Consider the following 23,893-nt stretch of genomic DNA (forward strand, 5'->3'; position numbering starts at 1 on the left):
AGTTTTCACAAAATGTACAACTGTTAAAAGAGCGTCTCGTGTAAGACTTTTTGATACAATACAAAACAAATTAAAACGAAATTGGGTGGTTTCCCTCCTAATCGTCCTACCGATCACAAATTAAATTTTGAATTAGCAAACATTTATTTTATTTACAAATTATATTCCCTGTTTACAGGTTAAACAAATCTTTCTAAAGGCTTTATATATAAGAAATATTTTGTAAGGTCAATTTTAACTACATTATATTTATTCTAATCAATTTTATAATTTAAAATAACCAACAATTCGCTGATAAAATATGGACATTTTCTAATTAATAAAGAAAGATTTTTTTTTAATTATATTAATTTACCTTATCATCACAGTCTGTCAGTCTATATTTTATCAAAAAAAAATATATTTTTATAAATTATTATTGTGTATCAAAAATTAAATAATTAGATTAGATTGTGTGTATATTTCAATTTATATTATATAAATTGATGACCTTCGCTTAACTTTATATTACGCCTCTATCCTTTTAATGCACATTCGTATTTAGTTAAAATATTAATGGTGACAAAATTGAAAACTGTATTTAATTTTTAAATGAGAATATTTTATATTTATGCCGAATGACATGGTATACTTCCGTCCTATCTAAACTGCGATTGAAAACTATTAAATTTTTGTTGGTTATCAAGGTTAATAATGCCAAGTATTAAGATTCAACATTTAATGAATCTTAAGAAGCATTTTGTATACTGTTATATTTCCTCCTATTGAATAGTTACAGCCACCAAGTAAGTTTAGTCACCATTAACATTGCAAGAATATTACTATCGACATCCAGAAGTCATAATTTCCATTTGGAATTTTCAAAAAAAAAAGGGACACCATGAACGAGCGAATAGTATCGTTCCCTATTATATGTGTATAAGCACAAGCTTAAACTTGTATTTCCCGTTATTTCAAGCTGAAATACATGCAATAGAGATCTGTCTGAGAGTGAATTTAGAAAGGGGATGTTAAAATCGCACCATGTACGTGCTCTCATACATTAGGGTGGCGGTTTTAAAGCTCCAATCGGCTCATGTTACATCCAAACTGCTTTAATAAATAAACAACGTTCAGTTGGGTGTCGGGGTCCTGGTGTAATGTGATTGCTGACATGATAGCGCGTAGGACATGATGTGATATGTGAGAGACTATAATGAGCCATGGCTAAGTGCGGTGGTCGTAGGGAAGACATTCCTTTGCTTATATCTCTCTTCAGTGTTATCTACAATCTATAGTCAGCAATCTCTCCTTTCAGTTTTTTAAGTCTCAAATTAAAAGGAAAGGGGAAAAGACGTCCCCTTGATGGTATGCATTAATTTTGTCTACCGTTACTGTCTTGGTTTCGGCTCTAGCAATGAAATATATTCTTTGAAATATAATTCCGAACCATCGAAGCAAAGAAGAATTTCCCTCTATTTATTGCTCTTCAATAACGTTATTTTCAAAAACTAAGTTTAGGGCTCATGAAATCATTATTTTCAATTTATTCGTAGTATCTGCTAATAGCTTCCTTCTTCGATTGAATTATAGCCGTATGAGACAACGTATTCCAATTCCAAAGCAAAAAAACATCCCTTAAACCACATCTTTCAGTAACTTTAAATTTTAATTAAAAATTTAAAAAAAGTAAAGATTTTTTTTTTACAATAACCAAAAAAAATTGTAAATTAAAATTGTAAACATTGTGCTATACTGAACACCTTTTTATTTAACTTACAAAAATAACTAATTCAACAATATTGATGCCCCAATATTTGAAAGTTTCCCACATTTTTAATAATTTTTTCTTATCATCATTGAAAAAAAAACCACCATGCGTTATTCAATTATACCTAAAACAGGAAATTACTCTCCTTTTTCAAATACAATAACTAACGATAAAATTCATTAATAATTGTTTCCTTTAATTTTTTTTTGTTTTTTTTTTTATTTTTCTCTCAATAAAATGCATTCAAAATTCACTTATTAACATTAAAATTATCACGATTTTCACTAATAAATAATTATATACATATATACACAAATATTTATAAAAATGATAAATATATTTTTAGAGGATTCAAAATTAAAATTAAAATCTCACACCCACAAAATTTTTAATAAACATGTAATTGACTTTAAAATGCATATTGTATGCTATAGGTAAACGTACGCAAGGGAATCATTAAATGCAAAAAAAGCAAAAAATTAAAAATAAACAATGAAAAGGGGGAATGAATGAAAATTCCTTAATATTTTTTTTTTATATTAACAATTTTTATTAAAAATTTGTACTACATAACGTCTAGCTTATATTAATATACTAATAAACCAAAAAATTTGAATATAAATTAAAAATTCAAACCATAGGCATAACTATATTAAATATAGAGCTAAATAATTATAAAGTTATACATGTATTTATTGATTGTCCTGCTGACTGACTGATGATTGTCCTTTTTTATTTTTATACTTTCAATTTCTACATAATATAGAAATCAATAACAAATAATAATGATAAGAATAATAAACACAACTTTCTTACTACATATAACCGAGCATACATTTCGTGACTTAATATTAAATGAACTTTACCATTCTACAATTTTGGGAACACAAATATATATGCTTACATTATATATACATATATTATTTGCATGCATTAAAAAATTAAAATAAGATTGTGCGGTGTAACTTCCGACATTCAATTTTCACAGAGTATTAAATTCTTGAAAATGATTCAATTAAGTGTAATCGACACGTGTCCCTCGGTAAAAGAAAATTATTTTTGTTTATTTTATTTTTTTTTTTTTGTGTTCTTGTACCCAAATGAAAAATTTGTTATCCTTGTGCATATATAATAATCAACTACTGGCTGATTCTATTTTGTAGAGAAGATCAAAAGTCAGAATATAATATACAGTGTATATATACATATATGCACAGGATATTATGAACATTATTTACAGTGATGACAGTATAAAGATTCTAAAAATGACACGTGCACTACAAGTTAATTGTTTTAAAGTAACCAAAAGAAACAAAACAATGAGAATAATAATACAAGAGTAACAAATAATATTTAAAGTACAATGTTCTATATGTGCATAATTATATTATATGTATTATATAGTTTTTAAATAATTGATTAGATTTTGATATAGTGTAAAGAATTAATTGGGGTAATCTTAATGTTTGTGGTTATTGAATCAAAATTTTAAGGTACACACATATTATATTTTTTTCCTTTATGAATTTTTATTAAAAAATTTATTAAATTTTATTATATTCATTTTACTTTATTATTTTTAAAATTAAATTGGAAAAATTTTAATATAAAATGAACGAATTTTGAATTTATTATTTAAAATGAAGTTAGTAAATTTTATATTAAGGAATAAATTTGCAAGGGTATACTAAAATTTTCTTATATATATTTCTTCTACGACAAAAGGCGGAAAAATTTGGTATATTAGAAAAGAGAATTTAATATTTAATAAAATAAACAAGAGAGCTCTCCTTTGGCTCCTGCTTTAAGAATTTCCCGCTCGTAGAATTTTACCTCTAGAAGGCGATGCCATACCCTTATTTCGAGAATGCACCTAATTTTATCTTCAATTTTATTCATAGTGGATTAATTATAATTTTTGTAGAATACAATTATACAAATTTTTATATTTTATTCCACAAAATATTATACAAATTCATTAATTTAAATTTACATTTCCATTTTTACTATTTTTAAACGAAATATTTAAAATTGGTATAGAATGCTAAAATTATACTTAGTATAATGAACGAAATTCTAATAATTTTGCTATAAAATAAAACAAAAAGCGAATTAATTATATAACAGACGAATTGCTTAAACCAAGCAATAATTATCATACACATAAGAGTTAAAACAATCACTATTTAGACTTACAACAACCGGCTATCAGATCGCCTAACAAAATCGTAACCATTTGATAAGAAAGAAAATGAAAATGGCAGAGAATTAGTAAGGGGCATTTAAATTAATGATTCCTCTTCAATAGTACTTGTACAAAAATTTATTAAACACAGTTTCCTATATTTCAAAAATAAATATTGTATAGAAACACGCGTTTACGTCATAAATATGAGACTACTTCTAGTTTATTTACAAAAATATTCTTACATAACCATCATATATAAGCAAATATACATAACATAATGTAAAATATTGTTTCAAGTGGGAAATATTTTTTAAAATTTCTACTTTTCAAGTATAATTAAATATAAATATTTTTTAATTTCCTTGTATGCGCTTTTTAACACTCTTAGCAAATATTGAAATTAAATTTTGTATTTTTATTTAAATTTTCATGTAATTATTAATTAAACGAAAATAGAAAATTTATTCATTTGATATATACGAGTATATATATGTTGATATATATACAAAATACCTATACACATATTATAAGAATAATTAAATAAAAATACGTCGTAGCTGTGATGACATTAAAGATAGTTAATTCTAACGTAGGAATATACGTTAAATGTATAGAATTATTGAGTATCTAGGCTTTTGCTACAACTACAAAATTCACTGTTTCTAAGTGGTTTTGAAAAAAAATAAACTCAAGATAGATAAACAAAATCAAAGTTAAAAAAAAAAAAAATTTTTTCTATTTATTTTTATTATTTTTTTATTTTGTTTAAATTGAAACACAAAAAAAAAAGTACATACATATGTACAAACATTTATAGAAAACCTGGACATTTTATATCTTTTGTTTTCCATTGATTACGTGAATTATTTTGGCGTTTACGCTTTTTTTGTTTTTCTATTTAGATTTCATTGGCATTGTTTGGTTATGATATAGAATTTAATTTTTTATTTTAATTTTTGATAACGCTCTATAATTTGTTGTTCAACTGATACATATAAAATATTAGACACGTGGTAAATTAAAAGTGATTACTTATACATATAAATTTGCAATTTGAGCTGTTCTTTTACGAATTCAATTGCAGAATTGCTAAAGCATTTTTTTAGTTTTGTTGAAAATTACTTGTTTTTGAAATTAAACTATAAGAGACAGACCCAGTGACCCATAGGTCCTGACCGAATGTTCGATTACAGTTCGCCTATCTAAGCCAACAAGTTCTCTTGAGAAATCTGTCGAAGTCCTCCATCTCAATATTCGACACCTCATCCAGTCTCGTCATGTTTTATTGGTGCCAGCTAGAGCCATATCCTAAACATAAGTTCTTCAACGACCTGTCCGGTGTAGATCACTATCGAGCCCAATACGCTACCCCGAGATGTCGCCGAAAGTCCCCCTTCCCTATAAGCTAAAGTCTATAAGATAAGGTCGTATTTTGGCTACATTTTCTTTGCTGCTCCGTATATAGTCAGGACCTTTTATCTGTGATCAGTGCACCGTAGATAATATCTCTATATATTCATCTTAACGTTGTTAAGATCGTGTATGTCTCGCCTAACTCATTCGTCGGTTCATTTCCCGGCTCATTTTTATAGAATAGAATAGATTTATTAACTTGTTAATTTTTTACATTATTTTTACAATTTAAATTGTTTATACATTTTTTAAGAGATCAGTAAGATTAATTTTACTTTACAACTTTAAATTAAGTGAATAGTTAATTGCGAATTGTTTTGTTTTTATATTTGATTGTATAAATGAAGTATTATATAGTTAAGAAAAAATTTGAAAAACCTTTTAATTATTTTGATTTTTTATAAAACTTAAATCTATAAAACAAGGACAAACACGTAATAAAATTTGTCGAAAAAGACGATTTATGTTATGAGTGTTCCTGGTATAGCATTTACTAATATATTATTTGAATTTTCGCAGCTTGTTAGAAAACGCTCATAAGATATTTCCAGTTTTTCTTTGATTGTGTTTGTTCTGGCTTTTTGATGTAGTGAAATGGTGGAGAAATGCCACGGTAAATTTAAACACATTTTCAAAAGTTTGTTTTGGCATATTTGAAGTTTTTTTTTGTGACAATCAGCGCAGTTAAACCATACTGGAGAACCATATAGTATGTACGGCTGGAAAATGGTTTTAAAAATTGTGATTTTGTTGTGAAATGATAGATTCGATTTACGGTTTATTAATGGATATAGCATTTTGATGAGAATGTTAACTTTTTTAAAAAATGTGGAACGCTTCACGATTTTGCGTGTCATCCTTGCGCAGGGGCCATGCTAATCTACTCTGTATCGTTCCAATTTTAGTATATGTTCTGCCGAAGCAAGAACTCCCGGCTCATTTTATTTTCAGTAATTTGACGATGTGGCGAGCTCACAATTTTCTAAAATCAAGACAGTACACATAAATTCTTAAATTAAGCAGTATAATAAGCAGATTCTTAAAATAAACAATATGATTTATACTATCGCTTGCCTGTAGCTCCATTCCATTTAAATCAATGATCAACCATAAGTTGTTATACGTTAAATAATTTTTTTTTATATAATGAAGAACTAAATAATGAAATTATATGCTTGATATATAATTTCTACACCTACAAGTATTATTTTCGTAGCTAGATAGCCGTATAATATTATGTACTAGTTCCACCATACAATCGTGGATCATATGTATATATAATGAAATAAATGAATCCTTATTAATTTATATAAATATTCTTTGGACATCACGTAAGAAAAGAATATCTCTATAATTAAGTATTCTCTAAGAATAAATTTGCACAAGAGATTTATTACAAATCCCATAAGTGAATCCTTGTAATCGATATTAGAAAATAAAAAACATAAGATACACTAATATATCCCATATATGAAGAGAAATTATGTGTATAAGAAAATTAACAATAATAAAGACTCACACACATATACTTATGTAAATTCATTTGTATGATCGTCTAGAAACCAATAAAAATGAAAAATGCTTATTCGCAAAGTATCATGTACAACAGTCAACACTAATCAGGTTTGTAATTATTTTATCCAAATAGTGGTATTCTCATATTACTTAATGTTATCCGTGCAAAATACATTTTTAGGCTAAAAAGCTGGATCCTTACAAAATTATACTATTTCAACAAAGTAAAATAAATCTCATATATCTTATGCCAAATAGAGAGGATCCAAAAATATATACGAGTACATTAAAATCATTTGACTCCATACATTCTTCATTCCCACATGTTTCCTATATTTACATCAATAATTTTCGTATATCAAGCAATTGCCATTTTATTCAAACATCAATGGATATTCTTGAAAAATAGTTACAATAGAATTCGAAGCATAGTGAAACTCGAAAGCACATCATTATTATATTTTGCTTCAGAGTACAAAATTACAATAAAAATGTTGTATGAAACAGGAAAAAAAAACTCGACTTTCCTGGTCTAATATTGTACTCGTATAAGTTCTTAATTTACTATTTTTTCACTCGTCTTCTATTTTATTAATACCAAATTTTTTTTTTTGGATTTTTTTGTTAATTCGCATCATTACATAACTACGAGTATTACTACTTTAGAGATGGTAAGTTTATTTAATTTGAAGTTCTTTTAAGCAGTTCAATTTGCTCTAGAATGTATCAGAAGGAACTTTAGGAGGAACAGGATCTTTATATGTCAGACAGCCGGTGCGTTTTTAGGGTCCACTCGTCTGATTTAAAGGGATCCAAACTGCTTAGGAATGCGTTGACTCCCTTAACGTCCTAGCTAGGTACAACAAAACTACTTTGATATCCGTGCGAAGACATTACGACATAGACGAAAATAAAAAAGTTAATGGTTTCGCCCGGAGTGGAACGGTTTCGCCCAACTCCTTTTATTGTGCTGTAGCCATACTTTGGGGTGCCAAGGACAACAATCATTCCGTTAATGCGAAGTTCGCGAATTCTTTTATTCTTCAGAATTATTAGGTTTCTCTTCTGACGGTTAAACAACTATGGCTTAAGCTACTAAAAATACGTACTAGATGTCGCTTTTAGCCTAAATAATATTTGCGTCAATCACATTATTATCAATTAGATTACAGCTATTTTTCACATTATTTACTTTCTCTATATGCCATATTAATTTTTCTTTTAACGCAACTTGACAAACAAAATATTTATATATTTTTGTAGCACACAATTTGAAATACCAGATAATATAAATAAGAAAAACATAATATGTTAGTCAGATAGGATAGAATGTGAATTTTTTGTTATGCTTAATAGACAAGCCGCCGGAAAGATATCAAAAACTTTTTATTTTTTTTTTTTTTCAAATTGAATGAAATGTTAAGGATATTCATCCGGAAATAGTAAAAAAGATTTGAAGTTTTTTCTTTTTCAATTTTTTTTATTTTTCCTTTTTCTTATGTCGGATTCTTTTCTTTATTCTTCTTCTTTACTGGACAATAGGAAATTTATTTTATATTATGTACTTATATATACGGATGTTATTGTTCCTATTCTCTTCATATACCCAGTTCATAGATTCGTATATAACCATATATTTTGACCATTGTAAACCAAATATGATGCAACTGAAAATTCTAATTCTTTATTTATTTATTTTTTATTAGTTTTAACTTTTAATTCTTCTCTTAAAAAAAAACTCAATTCTATATTATTTTTTTTTTTATGCATTACGGGTATAACAAAAAACAAAATAAACTACATTTTATGTCCCATATCAGATAGGATTTGAAGACGCGCGCCAGTTTATTGATTACTTAAATTTTTTTTTTGTTGAATATCACTACTATTTTGATTCAAAAATTAAGGTTATTAGCCTTCCTTTTTCATATATAAATCTATTATATGTTTTCTTTATAAAAAATATATGGACATTAAGTTGTTAGAAGCAATAGACCTACAATAGGATCAAAATTATATATGAAAAAAAGATGATAGAGAAAAAAAATTCAGAATTATAGATGAAAAAATTTTAATAGGATTCAAAAAAAATTATAATTTTATTAAGAATAAACTATAAATTATTTTATGATCACATATTTCTACATATTCATATAGACATATATGAATAATATATAAAAAAATGTGTTAATAGTATTAAGGAAGAATAATAAAAAAAAAATAAATAAAATTATTTTAATAAGGATAAATTATATTCTAATATTAATTAAGGATGCATTATTATTGTACTATTTTACAATATTTAAAAATTCATGTATGTATACATATTTAATTTTAATTTAATATTCAATATTTCCGGGAAGTAAAGGATTAAAATTGTATATATGAATAGCCGCATAAAGAAAAATATCATAATTTTTATTTTCTATATATAGAAAAATTTAAATTAGATTCGGAAATTGATTTTAAACCAATGATAAAAGGTTGTTTTATTAAATGGGAGTATTAAAAAAGAAAAAAATTTAATTGAATTAAAGAGAATTATGATTAATGTTTAAAAATTAAAAAATATTTTAGAAGAAAAATTGTCTAAGTTCTGATGTTTATTAACAGAAATTGATCTGTAGCTCATTTAATATTAAATTGAATCAACGACAATGTTATAAAACTATTTCAAAGAATTAAGAAAAGATTTTTGAAATGTAAAGAATCCAACAATTATAGTCCAAAACATATTCTAAAAAAAAAAACTGACGCTCAATTGATTATATTAAAAAATTGATATATCCATAATAAATATAAAAAAAAATTAAAATAATTGACAGAAATTAAATGAAATTATAATGGAATTCCAACGGAATTCCGAATTAAAATTGTAACATCGGAAACATTCGTTATGATAATTAATTGGTTTTCTTGGAATTCCAACGGAATTCTTCTGGAATTCCAATAAAATTCCAAAAAAAAATTATTTCAACAAAATACCATGATCAATAATTACAGTTAATCAATATAATTAATTAATATATCTAAAAAATTTAAAAGATAACCAAGTTACTATACTAAGTATGGTAAGCTTAGTACATTATCCACCATACAACTAAGAAATAAGAGCTACTTTATTAAAGGAATTGTTTAACTATAAGATTCAAGAAATTATTCAATTATAACCATGAGTTTTTTTTTTTTCTACAAACATTATTAATAATTTAAGAAAAAAAAAAAAATAACAAATAATATTATTTATCCTTTAAGACAAAAATTACCTAATCAAAAAATTTATATGAATATTATAACCTACATAACCAACACTCATAAATAAATTCTTTTAATATTTGTACATGACTTTTTTATTATACCTTACTTACTTACTTACTTACTTACTTACTTATTATTATTGCTATTATTATTGTTATTATTAAGTTCCAATTATTATTTACGCGATTAAAAGTTTATGTACATAAATTGCAATAATTTTTTTTTTTGTTTTGTTTTTTAACACTTAATATTGACAATTTGATTGTGGCCCGATATTATCAAAAGTAAATAATTCCACTTTAATTAAACCAAAATCGTGGTTTTTCTTATACACGTACCTTTAGTTTTCATATATAAACATACATATTTGCTATATGTAATAGGCAAAGCTATATTTGTGATATAAAAATGTGATAAATTGGTTAAAAAAAAAAACAGGTTAGCAAAAGTTTTTATCTTATCAGTTTGTTGGTCAAACAAAAATATAATATTTTTCATTACATACATATATAAAATCACAATATTAAAAAAAAAAACTGATTCATATTGTTATAGACAATGTGATATTAGGCTGACTTAATATTTTTTTTTTGTAATTCGTATGTAATTTTGCTCTTTATTAATTAGATTTTTCAAAATATATATGCGTATAACCTTTCATTCTTAAAAAAAGTCCTACTATATAAAATTGTGTGATTTTCTTCATAAGTAATTTGAGGAGTAATTTATACAAAAATTTGCCAAAAATGACATAAAACAAGCAAATATCGAAAGTCATAACAATTGAAAATAATAATAATTGAATTTTTTATTATTTTTTTTTTTCGAATATTTACGGATTTCAAAAATATATTTCTGACATACACTGCAGCCGGACTAACACTAAAAACAAAAGCCAATTGCATATGTATGCTTGCAATATCCTGTAATATTGTAAAATTTATACAGAAGTTCTAATAAAATTTTCAGTTTATTGTAAATTATATGTAAACTTTCTGCATTTCTTGAATTCTAGGAAACAAAACTACATAGAAAACAATTAACAATAAGAATTGGCCTCCTCTTTTTGTCTGTAACATGTCTGACCCCTCCAACTACACATCAAGTTAAATAAAAATTTAATCTTCTAATAAACTATATAACTATAACCATGAATAAAATACGTGAATATCTTCTTGTATGGTTCAAGAATTTACGGAATTTTTTAAAATTTTATATAAAAATACATATTTATACTTATATACACACGTATGACTATACACAAAAACCGAAATTTAATGAAATCCCATATCAAATCATTTTCTAATCTTTTCTAACAAAATTTAAAAACAAAAATTATCATTAGGCATTGTATTTCTTTTTTTTTTTTTATATGATAGTAAAAAAAGTTTTTTGCCCTTAAATTTAATTGAAAAAAAAAAAATAACTGATTGCAAGGGCGTCCAAGATAGAATTGAAAAAAAATTATCAACTTTATTAATTTTAAAAAAAAATTTTTTTTTTCAAAAATCAATTCAAATACATATCTGTTATACTAGTAGTAGACAGATCTCAGGTTAACTTAAACTCAGCCATAAAATTTTTAATTTTTAAAATTTAAATTTCATAACCTGTTTTAATATATTTAACTTAAACTTTTATATTTATGAAAGTGTAATACATTCAATTAAGTTAACTAATATTGACCTAGCACCTATATATGTACATATATTGCAAAATATTATTTAAGAAATGATTAGACAATCTTAAGTACACATGACATTAGAACATACATGCTCATAATACTGTTACATATATGGGAAATTCCAAATTATGTTTAATTTATAAGTCACTGACATTATATAAAATTAAAAAGTTTATTTTCTTACGATAGTATATTTTTCAGATTGTTTGTTATAGAGAATTCTTGATCATTTTGTTCTTTCTTAATATTTAATTGCAATTTTGTGGAAATCCGACACCCTGAAAACTATAATTTTTTCATATTTTTTTGAAAATGAATCCTAATAGTATTCTTTTTATAAGAACTTTTTTATTTTGTTTTGTAAAAGAAAAATTCAGCTATAGGCTCACTCATTTTGGTACAATAAAATCTTTGATAATTTTGCATTCTCATTTTAGAATGTTCTCACCAGCTCAAATTAAAACTGGCCAAAAATATAATTATTAGGTTCTGAGAATTTTCTAAATAATTAAAATCGCTTTCAACCCTTATATTTAATTGGTAATCAAACATAACTTTGAATAAAAATATTTTAATATGCACTGACACTGAAAACTTTTATATTTGTTTACAGCACATTGTGTTAGTTTAATTTAAGTTGATTAAAAAAAAATATGATAGCTTAGAACTTGTTTCTCTGACAGCCATTAAATAGTAAATCAGACAAGTCGCGGTAATTTTAAGGGCATGAATACTACAGACATAATATGATTAATCTACAACCCTTTAATAATTTATGAATATAAAAAAATTTCAGAGAATTTGTCATGAAGACACAAAAATTATTATATTTATACTATAACGAAAAGTATAAATTATTCAAATTTAAATATAAAATTTTCTTTTATAAATAATAATTTGAATTTAGTACAGAATTAAATTATCGAATATTTTTTTTTCCGACCAACAGTAACATTTTATCAAAAATAATTACTTATTTTGTATATTTTACTAACCAATAACCAAACTACTTTAATATTATATGGAAATTTTTATTCACATACACACAACATACATATATATATACAACAGGATCCAGTCCATTAAGCACCGGAAACGGTTGAAAAAGTAAACAAAAAAAAATCTACCAAATTGGTACCATAAGTCTATGTTATCCTTTAATAAAAATAAATCTCTCTCTACTTATATATATAATATAGAAAACGAATAATTTTCTATTTTATAGTAATCGTATTAAAAAAAAAAAAGTAAAATAGATATTTTTGTATACAATGTCCTTTTTTTTTTAATATATAGCTAATATAAAAGTATAAAAATAAGATTTAAATAAAAAATAATGAAAACGCCATAATTTAAAATCCAAAAATAAAATAAAAAAACGATTTTTTTTATTTTGTGCGTCCAAAACTCTTTCCTCATGTTTTATTCCATATTTTAGGCTCAATATAATTCTTTATTATTATTATTATAGAATCATTCTTCCTCTTCTTCCTCATTTTCTTCTTCTTCTTCTTCTGCTGCTTGTTATAATTCTTCTTCCCTGGCAAGACTTGTAATAACCCTTCCGGGTGCAATAAATAACCAGATTTAAATTTGAATTTAGAGTTTTTCCATGTTATTTTTTCGTTTTTACATTTTTGGAAAAAGTAAAAAATTTTTCGAATATGTTTTTTGTTTTACTTATTTTTATAAATTTAAAAAGCAAGAATGAAAAAAAATTGTCTACAATATTTCTGTCTTCTTATACTTTTTATAAAAATTTACTGAAAAAATTTTAAATAGCTAAATTAAATTAATCATTAACTAATCTAGAAAATTTTTAACCTGCAATATCTTGAAATCTGTAAAAGCTTAATCAATAAATCTTAATCATTATCACCCCCTATAGTAACCCCTATCTTAGGGTCTATCCCTGAAGTATTTCTCAATTTTCATCAGCATAATTCATTTTGATACTGTTACAGCCATGAAAAATTACCCATCAATAAGAAAAGTATAAGAAAATGAGAGTTATGTCACTATTATATTCTAAATAATAATTACGTTTATTATAAAATCATATTCTCGTAACATCCCTACGAACACCGCTACGTGTGCTAAACTCTTATTATAAAAACAATATTCTTTTTTTTTCAATCTCTCATTATTAGTACAACAATTAAGAAGTTTGAAGTTCCACTCTAAAAATAATATTATTTTAAATTAACCTTTAATTTTAATTTAATATTTAATATAAATTTCAATACTAAATAATAATATAGTTAACTAATGCAAAAGTTGTTAACACATATAATATAGTTTAATAAGTGAATTGTAATAAATAACTTAATATTATAAGAAGTAGCCTATTCCTACCTTTTGAATAAAAAATTACATGGTGATATAAGAACTAACTTTTTGTACTACCATATTAGCATTCTAGTGGGGACATTTTTAAATTTAAAATCTAAATACTCATATCTACACGTGTTAAATGCATTACATGTAGAATATAGAAGTATTGGCAAACCCCCTCCTTCACGCTTATATTCTTAACTATTTTCAATTTTACAATTTGATTTAAAATTCGGATTTAAAATTTATACAAATTTTACTAACTATTAACGCTTACCCTTTTAAAAATTTAAATTTTATTCTTTCTATAAAAATCCCTTCTATACATAAAAATTTAAAAGAAAATCCATTTTATAATTTATTTAAACATTATGAAATTGATTATTTCTTTTTTAAATTCAATAAAAATAAACCAATAAATGGTATAATGATTATACGATTAATATGTGAATTTAAAAAAAAAATAAGAAGGAAAACAAAAATACACACATCAATTTTGGTCAAATCTTGTGTATTCAATTTGTCGCTTTTAAATTGTTAAAACATTTTTATAAGGATTCATTTTTAAATTCCGGAAAATTTCAATTTTTTAAACTTGAATTTCAAATTAAAAAAAATTATACTAGAATGGGAAAAAACTAATAAATTTAAAAATTTTTCAAAAAAAAAAAAAAAGGAAATTTCAAAATTCGATTATGTTTTATAAAATAATGTTGACAAAATAGCTACTAGCAGAGATTGTGTAATTTTAAAATACGAGAATTTATCGTTTGGAAATATAAAAAGGAAATCATTACTTGAAATTCAAAAATCAATTTTATTTACTTAAGATTTTGTCATTTTTTTATATTTTGTATATGTATATACAAATTGTGATTTTTAATAAAATTAAAGTGCCCATTAGAAAAATTTGAATTTTTTTTTTTCTTCCTACAAAATTTTCGAATTCATTAAATTGCAAACTATTAAAATAAATTGTTTAGATTTCAACTTTAAATATTGTTGAATTAAATAATATGTGGAAGTGTATACATTTACGAATAAACTCTTGACTCTATGAATAACATAAGAATTGTTCAGATTTACAAGAGCATGTATATAGGGGAGAAATTGGAAAATGAGTCCTTTTTTGTTCTTTTTTTATTATTAGTGTTATTCATATACTCCCCACACTTATTGCATTCATTTTAATAAAACGACATACAAAAAAAAAAAAAAAGATTAACTTTTCTGCTTCAGAAATTTTTATTGGAATTGATATATGACTTCTGTTATCCTGTCTTTTTTTTTGCATCCTTATTTTATATTATTAGACATTAAATAATTTTTGTTGTTTTGTTTTTATATTTCTCTTTTTTAGCAAACAAATTACTTTGATAAGTTTTTCTTTTTAAAAACTTCTATTGAAAAAAAAATATGTTTTGATTTTTATTGTACTTTGTTGATTTTTTTATGCTTTTGTGAGAATTTAATAAAAAAATTTTCCTTTATAAAAAATAGTACAAATAACATAATTACTAAAATAACAAAAATATAACAATACAAACTAGAATGCCTATCTACGACCTTATTCATATTATGTAATATTTATTCTAATGAGAGTGCTATATACTTTGGATTTAGTTAGGGAATGTGCAAGTATCAGTTATTAATAAGGAGTTGGAATGATAATTAATAATGATTTATAAGAAATAATTGAACAATTAAACCAAATTCACAATATAGTTACAGAATACATAATTTAAGATAAGTATAGAGAACTGAGACAAAAATCCAAATGGATCACAAAATGAAAAATTTAGTGCAAAACCTAAAACTGGATGCAAATAATTCAAAAGCAATATTGATTAACAAAGTGATCTTTAATTTAAATTTTCAAATTAATCGAATAATAATAATTCTTTCTAAATGTTTTTGAATATTATCGAAAACAATGAAACTAAGATTTAATAAAACTTAAGCAATCGAAAATTAAATCTTTTACTCTACCCTATTATATCACATGAAACATACTAACTCCTATAAAAATCTCAACATGTGTTAATCTTATATTGAACACTATCATTTCTATACACTTATTGCATTGTATATTACATTATATGAATAACTTAAGGAAAAAAATAATTATTGTAACAATGATTTAACAAAAAAAAAAAGAAAAACAATTTTTTTGAAAAAATAATTAAAACTTACTATATGAATAATACAAAAATATACTGGTCAACAATCTTTTAGATGACTTTATAAAATCAAATTGACCGATTCTTAAAAATAGCAATCTCATGCGTATACATGAAACCAAAAAAAAAAAATTAAGTAATTTCAGGCAGTTTCACAATAGGATAAGCACATTTTACTTTTTTCTTTGAAAATATTATGCCTAAAGCTTTTAATAAATAATGTAAATGTGTAATTTAAATATAAGGATGGCCAAAAATTTAAAATTTTTAAAAATTTTTTTTTCTACTCCAACTGAATTTCACCCTATCGTTTTTTATTCAGACAAATAATCAACTGCGAAACGGACTTGTAAAGAAAATATCAGCAACTATTTCTGTTATCAATTCTAATTCTGTTATTTCAACAAATCTTAAACTTAGAGTAGAACAATGATGTTTTCTCCTAAAATTATAAAATTTATAAGAAAATTAGTCAGAAAAAATCTTAAAATTCATTTCAAATTAAAAATTTATTTGCAAGTTATTAAACACAGACCAACAATTGAAAAAGCAGCTAATTACACGAAAACATGAATAAATGAACTAAAACTAAGAGAAGATTCTATTATAAATTTTTTCGAAAACTAACTAAAAAGAAAAGGATATAATCAGCATTTTATTTTTTTTTTTATGAGAAAAATCATAATAACAACTAAAGAAAAACCATTGAATATCGTTCTATATTTTTTTAAACAAATTTTTTTAACAAAACTATAAATTTTTTTAGCATAAAAACAAGGGTGATTTCATCACTCTTCTAAATTATTATAGATTATTTTTAAAAGCTATAATAAATAAATGAGGTGGATGGACTCATCATATCTGATATGTATCTCTACATTTACACTAAATTGATATAAGAAAAAATATTGGTTCATATAATTTCCACATCATCAATTGAAAAGAGATCTAATCATCATTGTGTTATCCTTTTTAGTTCATAAAATTATGACATTTTTTTTTTCTTTCATACTTCTATATAGAAAGTATTTTGGAAAAAGATTTTTTCTTTGTAAATAATCAGTGCTTTTTTTATTTTTTTGCGATTTTATATATTAAATTTTATGATTTATATGTATAAATATATCCACACATCTTCTTTGTCCACACATCATATAATGAATATATGTACATAAATGTAGAAGTTAAACCTCAAATCCTTGTATATGTATGTACATATTGTAAAAATAAAAGCAAACCCCTTAGAATGGCCAATATTGAATACAAATATTAAACGAATTGTTTGAATCTTCAAGTATAATAAAAAGAATACAGCACAATAATAATTTTCAATTGATAAATAAAATATTAAATGTTTTTGGTAAATTTAAGAAACATATGTGAAATTATTGCTTTAACATTATTGATAAGAGGTGGATTGGAGTTGTTCTTTAAACGATTTTTAAGAAAAATCAAACATTTCGTCTACAAACTTAAATTCCCTTTAGTTTTGATTATATTGTACATAAGCATGAATGTATGTACATCAATTTTAAACTTCAATGACAAAAAAGAGGAATGAACCTTCTAATATCACACGAATGAATGATTCTTAAAATTGCATGTTGATTAATAAACAAAATCATAGTTTTTTTAAATAATGATCTTGTAATTATTATGATTTCTGTTCTTGAGCAACTTCATAGGTCAAATGCTTACTAATGGTCAAAACTTAAATTCAGAATAAACGCATTTTGAAAACACAGGTACCTATCTATTCTTTTTTTAGTAATATGGTTATTGTCACAAACAATACAGTTGAATACTACTTATGTATAAAAAAAATAGACTTACCCCAAAAAATTTTCAATAAATTAAAGATTTTTCACAAGACCTATTTGTTCAATTCTTGTACTGATTCTGGAACCTAAAAAAAGACAACAAAGAAATGCAAGCCAAAACAAACAGTTATATAGTCTAAGCACTTACGCACAAACTCAAATACAAAGTATTCCTAAGGAATTCATGCAATTTATTCTTAAATTCATGTCCTCCAATCCCCTGCTTAAACTGCTTTCCTTTCAAAATTTGATCCAATGAATAAGAAATAAAATACAAATCCAAATATGTAGTTATTTTAATAATGTAATGCACAAATTAAATATTTTATTAAAATTTTTTAAATTGATCTCTTGATGGTGAAAAAGTCTTGTTAACAACACAGCTGACATAAATAAAATGGCGCAATAAAATTAGAAATGTAGTTTCAAAACATAGTAAGCGACAGAAAAGTAGAATAGTGATTCGATATTTAAAATCAGCAACAATTTAATTAGAAACACTTTATATTAAACAAGCAACAAATTAATGAACGATACGGTCAATACTTTAAATATGCAAATGTAACCCTACATGATGAATAATATCAGCTTCATTTGTAAACAACAATAATTTCACATACACAAACCCAAGATTTAAATGTAATCAGCAACAAATATAACGATTAAAAACTTCAACACCAAAATATTAGGAAAACAAAGCAGCTACAAATGTAATAAAGAACGTTCAACATTATATGCACCAATGAACCACAATCTCACCCAATTATATAATGTGACTCTATAATGTATCAGAATAATATTAGCATTTAAAGAATAATTAAAAAAATCAACAATGTAGCGCAATTTAACAATTCGTTTTACATAAATTTATGTTAAAGTGAAAATAAACACAACAACAGGTTATTAAAATATAAGCAAAGGAAAAGGAGTGTAGAAAGCTTTTTCAGATAATAAGTGAGCATTTTTCCTATTTCAACTTACCTCAATCTTATAATTATAAAATTATCTACTATTAAATTCGAAACACAGAAATAACCATAAATTTGGAATTAAAATCCAAATATTGTTTGTTTGCAAATCTTTTACTAGATATTTTGTTCAGAGAACCCTAGTATATTTATACTATCCATTTTCTATATTCTATGTGAGGTCCAAAAAAAATACTAACAAAATTCAAAGTTTCTTTTCAATTATTTATCAACATGCATAATATTATAGCGTGTCTTGTCTCTTTTAATGCCCGTAATACACATTACACTCACTTGTAACACTATGAATGTATTCATACTCGTATGTGCTATGTATCTATGAATATTACTGAAAATATATGTGAAAAATATAAAATATTTTCAATAAATATGAATTATGAATAAATTTTTTGCTTTTATATCTCTTGTTTCTTTTATGTTTTTTTTTTTTGTATTAAAATCAATGAATATTCTATATACTACACAATATGTTTATAGTTTTGAAATATACGATACAAGTAAATATTTTTGATTAATGGTTAAAATACTTTCCATTGATAAAAGATGATATGTGTGGTCACTTAACTGTAAAGTTCAAGATAAAAACTCAATTTTATTATTTTTATTAAAAATTTTTATAAATTCTAGATTGTAAGAAGTTATTCATAGAAATACAAAAAAAAAAAAAAATTCTAATACACAAGCCTGACAAAGAAACACAAATGCTTCTTGAGGCATGAATGGCGCAAGGAATTTCAACCATTGACGACTAAAAAGATCTATCCCAAATTATTTTATCCTTGAAATAATCAGGACAATCCCCATCGATAATTCTATTGAAGAACCACATACAGCGGTTGTTAAGGAACACATCAAAAGAACAGCCTAGCAGAAGTTTTCTCTTGTCAGCAATGTCGAACTTAGTACAAGTCTTGAAGACTCCTCTCGATTTTAGTCGCTCGATAACACCAATAGAAGAAATCATAATGCCACAATATAAAAAAAAGGAACATCAACGAGTTAACCAATCTGACTGTGAAAACTAACACTCGAGCACATAAGAAGAGAACTCGAAAGAACTACCCAGCTATGAAGAAAAGTTTCCATGGTCAACAGTGTGAAATGACAAATTGTAACGCTTTCCTTCTTCAGAAAATTTGTTTATGACCGTCTTCTGGTACTGCTGCTAAGGTAAAGACAAGCGGTCATCTATATTCTTATTCAGTATCAGCGTCTCATATAATTATTGTGCAGCTTCCTTCACCCTTTTTTTTGTATTGATTCAATATTGCATATGAAGGTGTAATCAATTCTATATAAGTTTCTAAATTTTCCCAATTTCATTCTTTATTCTTAACAAGTTTTCTTTTTTTTTAATTTTAACTTCACCACTTACATTTGTAATCAAATATAAGCATGTGCAAAATCTCGTTATACAAATCTTTGATTTTATAAAACCGGTTAACCTCATTATTCTTCTTTTTAATTTAATTAAAAATTTCAAATAAATTTAATTAAATTTTATTTTTTTTTTCTATGCATCTACATAATCGTTATAGATTAGGCTTTAATATATAGGTAACCGCACCGCATTCCTTTTCTACTCCTTTAAATTTAATTTTAACTAATTCCATTCCTTTTTATTCCCACAATTTTTTCTTTTTTGTGTTAATTATATTTAGATTTACCTATATTATACATTTTTAATATATATTTTAAATACAACTATAACAACAAATATATTTTAATCTCAGCATGAAGTTTCTATTATAAAATAAAATGTTAAAAATCCTGTACCTATATATTGGTAAAGATTTTATATAAAAAAAATAAGAAAATGGTCTATGGGTCCATAATAAGTTAATAAGCTATGGCATAAATCCTTTTTCGTCTTTTTGTATTTTTTATTTTGTTTATTTTATACTTTTAGCCCAATAAAATCCAATTTTAATTAAAAGAACAAAAAAAAGAGCTATGAAACATTTTAACTTTTTTTTTACCACATTTACCGCGAATAACATTAAAATTTTAATAAAAATCAACCTCTCTAATATAGGTATAAAAAAATATATATACATATATAGATATATATACACATATATATATATTTGTGTGTGTGTATTGTAGTATGTATATGTGTTTTTATGAAAAGTACGACCTATTTGATTTGACTTGATTTTATTCTACAAATATTTTATACAAAAAATCCCATCTTATATTGGCGTGGAAATCTTTTAGAACATAAAAGAATATTTTATATAATATATATATATATATATATATATATTTTGGTATATAAGCAAATTTGTATAGTATATATATAAAAGTATATATAATAATAAATATACCTATAATTTTAAATTCAATTTCTTACCCACGTAACAATGTAAATTACCTTAAATAATGATTTAAATATTCAATTATTTACACTTATTAGTAAAATAAATGAAATAAACCCATATATATTTCGAGAAATCATACATATATATGAATAAAAATGTGTATAATCGAATCAGTTTCTATTTAAGTTCTTATTTCATCCCTTCCAGAATAATTTCCAATGAAAAAATGAATTCATACACCCTTCATATTCCATGAAGTTATTTTATGTAATATAAAAAAAAAGGTCTAGAAACGCATATACTTATATATACGTTATAGGATAAACAATTTGCAATTCATTTCATTATCCAATATTTTATTTATTTTATTTAAATTTTTAAGTCATATAAATATATATATATAAAAATCACATCAATCACTTCTTTAAAAGACTTAATTAACAAGAAGAAATATTAAGTATAAATAAATATAAAATTTAATGCAAGTGTATATACATATTTATATAACACATTATCTCACCGCCAGAAGTGTGTAGTCTATGGGGCTCGTGAGTGAATTGCCCACTTTATGATATTTTACAGCAGCTCTCTAAAAAAATTACATATTTTTGTTTTTATGTCAAATGATTTTAGTAGTTCTTCAACCGAAAATGAATCAATTAACCTTAGCCCCGAAAAGTGATAGCATAAAGTTCGGGTTCTTCGATAATAATCTTAAAGTTGAGTTCCTATTACAAACCATAAAGCTAAAGTTATAAGCGCGACATCTAGGAAAACGTGATTTTATAAATAAAACAAGATATTTTGATGCCCGATGCCTCAAATCACAATTTGTGGAGAGAATTCATGCCGTGTAAATTCTTGTTTTAAAATTATATAGTTTAATAGTATACTTTAATACAGTTATCGGGAGATTACCAAAAACGAGATACTTCTTCTTTAAAACGACAGTGTGGCTCTGATTGGTAATCCAAATGTAGTGCAAAAGTACAATCGCCTTTCACAAGATAGTGCGTGTTTACAACAATTAATCGGCTCATCATTGCTCATTGAGTCTTTCTCAGTCATTGAGCCACTCTAATCAGCCAATCAAGGTTCCTGCCTCCTGCTGAATTGCATTCACATAATCGTACATATACAATAAATTTCAAATAAAAATTTAATTTTCATTAAAGGCTTTAAAAAAATTCTTAAAATTATTGTCTCTATTATTTTCTTTTTTTGTTCTCTTCTAGGAAATTTTGATTTTTAACAGTATTTATACGCGTATTATTAGATTTTTTTTTATCCCCATATAAAATCAAATACGAACCAATAAATTTTCTAAAGTGCATGCAATAGCATATGTTAAGAGACAAGTATTTTAACAGAAATCATTTAATAAAACGACCAAATTTTTCTTTTTTTGTTTTTTGTTTTTGTCTTAATAACATGTACAGAAACCAATAAAAGGATTTACAACTAAATCGTAACTGTTTTAACATTTCCTTATTGTATTTTTTGTTAAATGCATATACGGAGATTGTGTTATGCAGTGTAAGTATTTTAGAAATTTTTTTTGAAATTATAAGAGAAATGAAAACCAAAAATCAAATTTGTTCAAATCTGCACCCTCGAAATTAAAAATAAAACAGGGTAGAAGTTATTATTTGAAATTCTTTTTACAGAACTAATGTTTTCTTAATATCCAGTTAACACCCAAACATTTTAATTTAATGCACGTATAATATGTAGAATATTCTTGGGTTTACATAAATTAATGGATTTATTCATTTCGAAATTCAATTTTAGTTATCCTTAGCATATTAAAAGGATTTAAATGAATAAGTAATATTAAAAACCATTTTTTTTCATTACTTCTGTTGGGAGCATAAGACTTCCACTTGATCCTATCCACCTTATTCTAGTTTTTGCTATTTACTTGACTTAACCCAATGTTAGATTTGATTTTTCTATTTTTGACTTCACAGATACGTTCTTGAGGCATGCGGTTCTTCTTGAATCTGGTGGGCTCCACCCCAAACTCGTTCCATAGATATTCTTGGTGGGTTTTCTTAGAGTGTGTTCGAATCCATCACCACTTTCGCCTTGTTATTCCTCTACCAATAGGTAGGTATTATCCAGAAGTTTTCTTTTTTTATATATGCAGGCCAGAATATCCAACATATTTTTCTAAGTCATCTACTGATGAATATTTGCAACTTTTAGCAGACAGATTTTGATGTTAGCCAAGTTTCCCTACAATAAAATAGAACCGATTTTACATAAAACCGGTATATTCTTAGCTTAGTTATTCTAGATATCTGGCTGCTTTTTCATATCGGTTGTAGTCTAGCGAACATTGCTTTTGCTTTTTTCAGTTTGCCGCCAATGTAGCTGCACGAACTCTATTTGTTGACAACTCAGTTTTGTCTATGTTTATTTCTAGACCGACATGTCTG

The 23,893-nt window shown here is 24.6% G+C and overlaps 1 long non-coding RNA gene and 1 other non-coding gene across 2 annotated transcripts in view; both read right to left on the reverse strand.

The window, feature by feature from the left end:
• Positions 1-18,424, reverse strand: part of LOC129607657 (uncharacterized) — a 26,567-nt gene extending 8,143 nt beyond the window's left edge. Inside the window, exons 1-2 of the long non-coding RNA XR_008696830.1 lie at positions 18,291-18,424; positions 18,156-18,228 (exon numbers count right to left, since the gene is read on the reverse strand). This is a non-coding gene — a long non-coding RNA (uncharacterized LOC129607657). The remainder of the gene's footprint in view (positions 1-18,155; positions 18,229-18,290) is intronic.
• Positions 6,174-6,280, reverse strand: LOC129607810 (U6 spliceosomal RNA). Its single transcript, XR_008696850.1, has one exon. It is a non-coding gene; the product is annotated as a U6 spliceosomal RNA (small nuclear RNA).
• Positions 18,425-23,893: the final 5,469 nt, after the last annotated feature.

This window comes from Condylostylus longicornis, unplaced genomic scaffold (genome assembly GCF_029603195.1).
Source record: "Condylostylus longicornis isolate FDR11 unplaced genomic scaffold, ASM2960319v2 ptg000028l, whole genome shotgun sequence".
Taxonomy (NCBI): Eukaryota; Metazoa; Arthropoda; class Insecta; order Diptera; family Dolichopodidae; genus Condylostylus; species Condylostylus longicornis.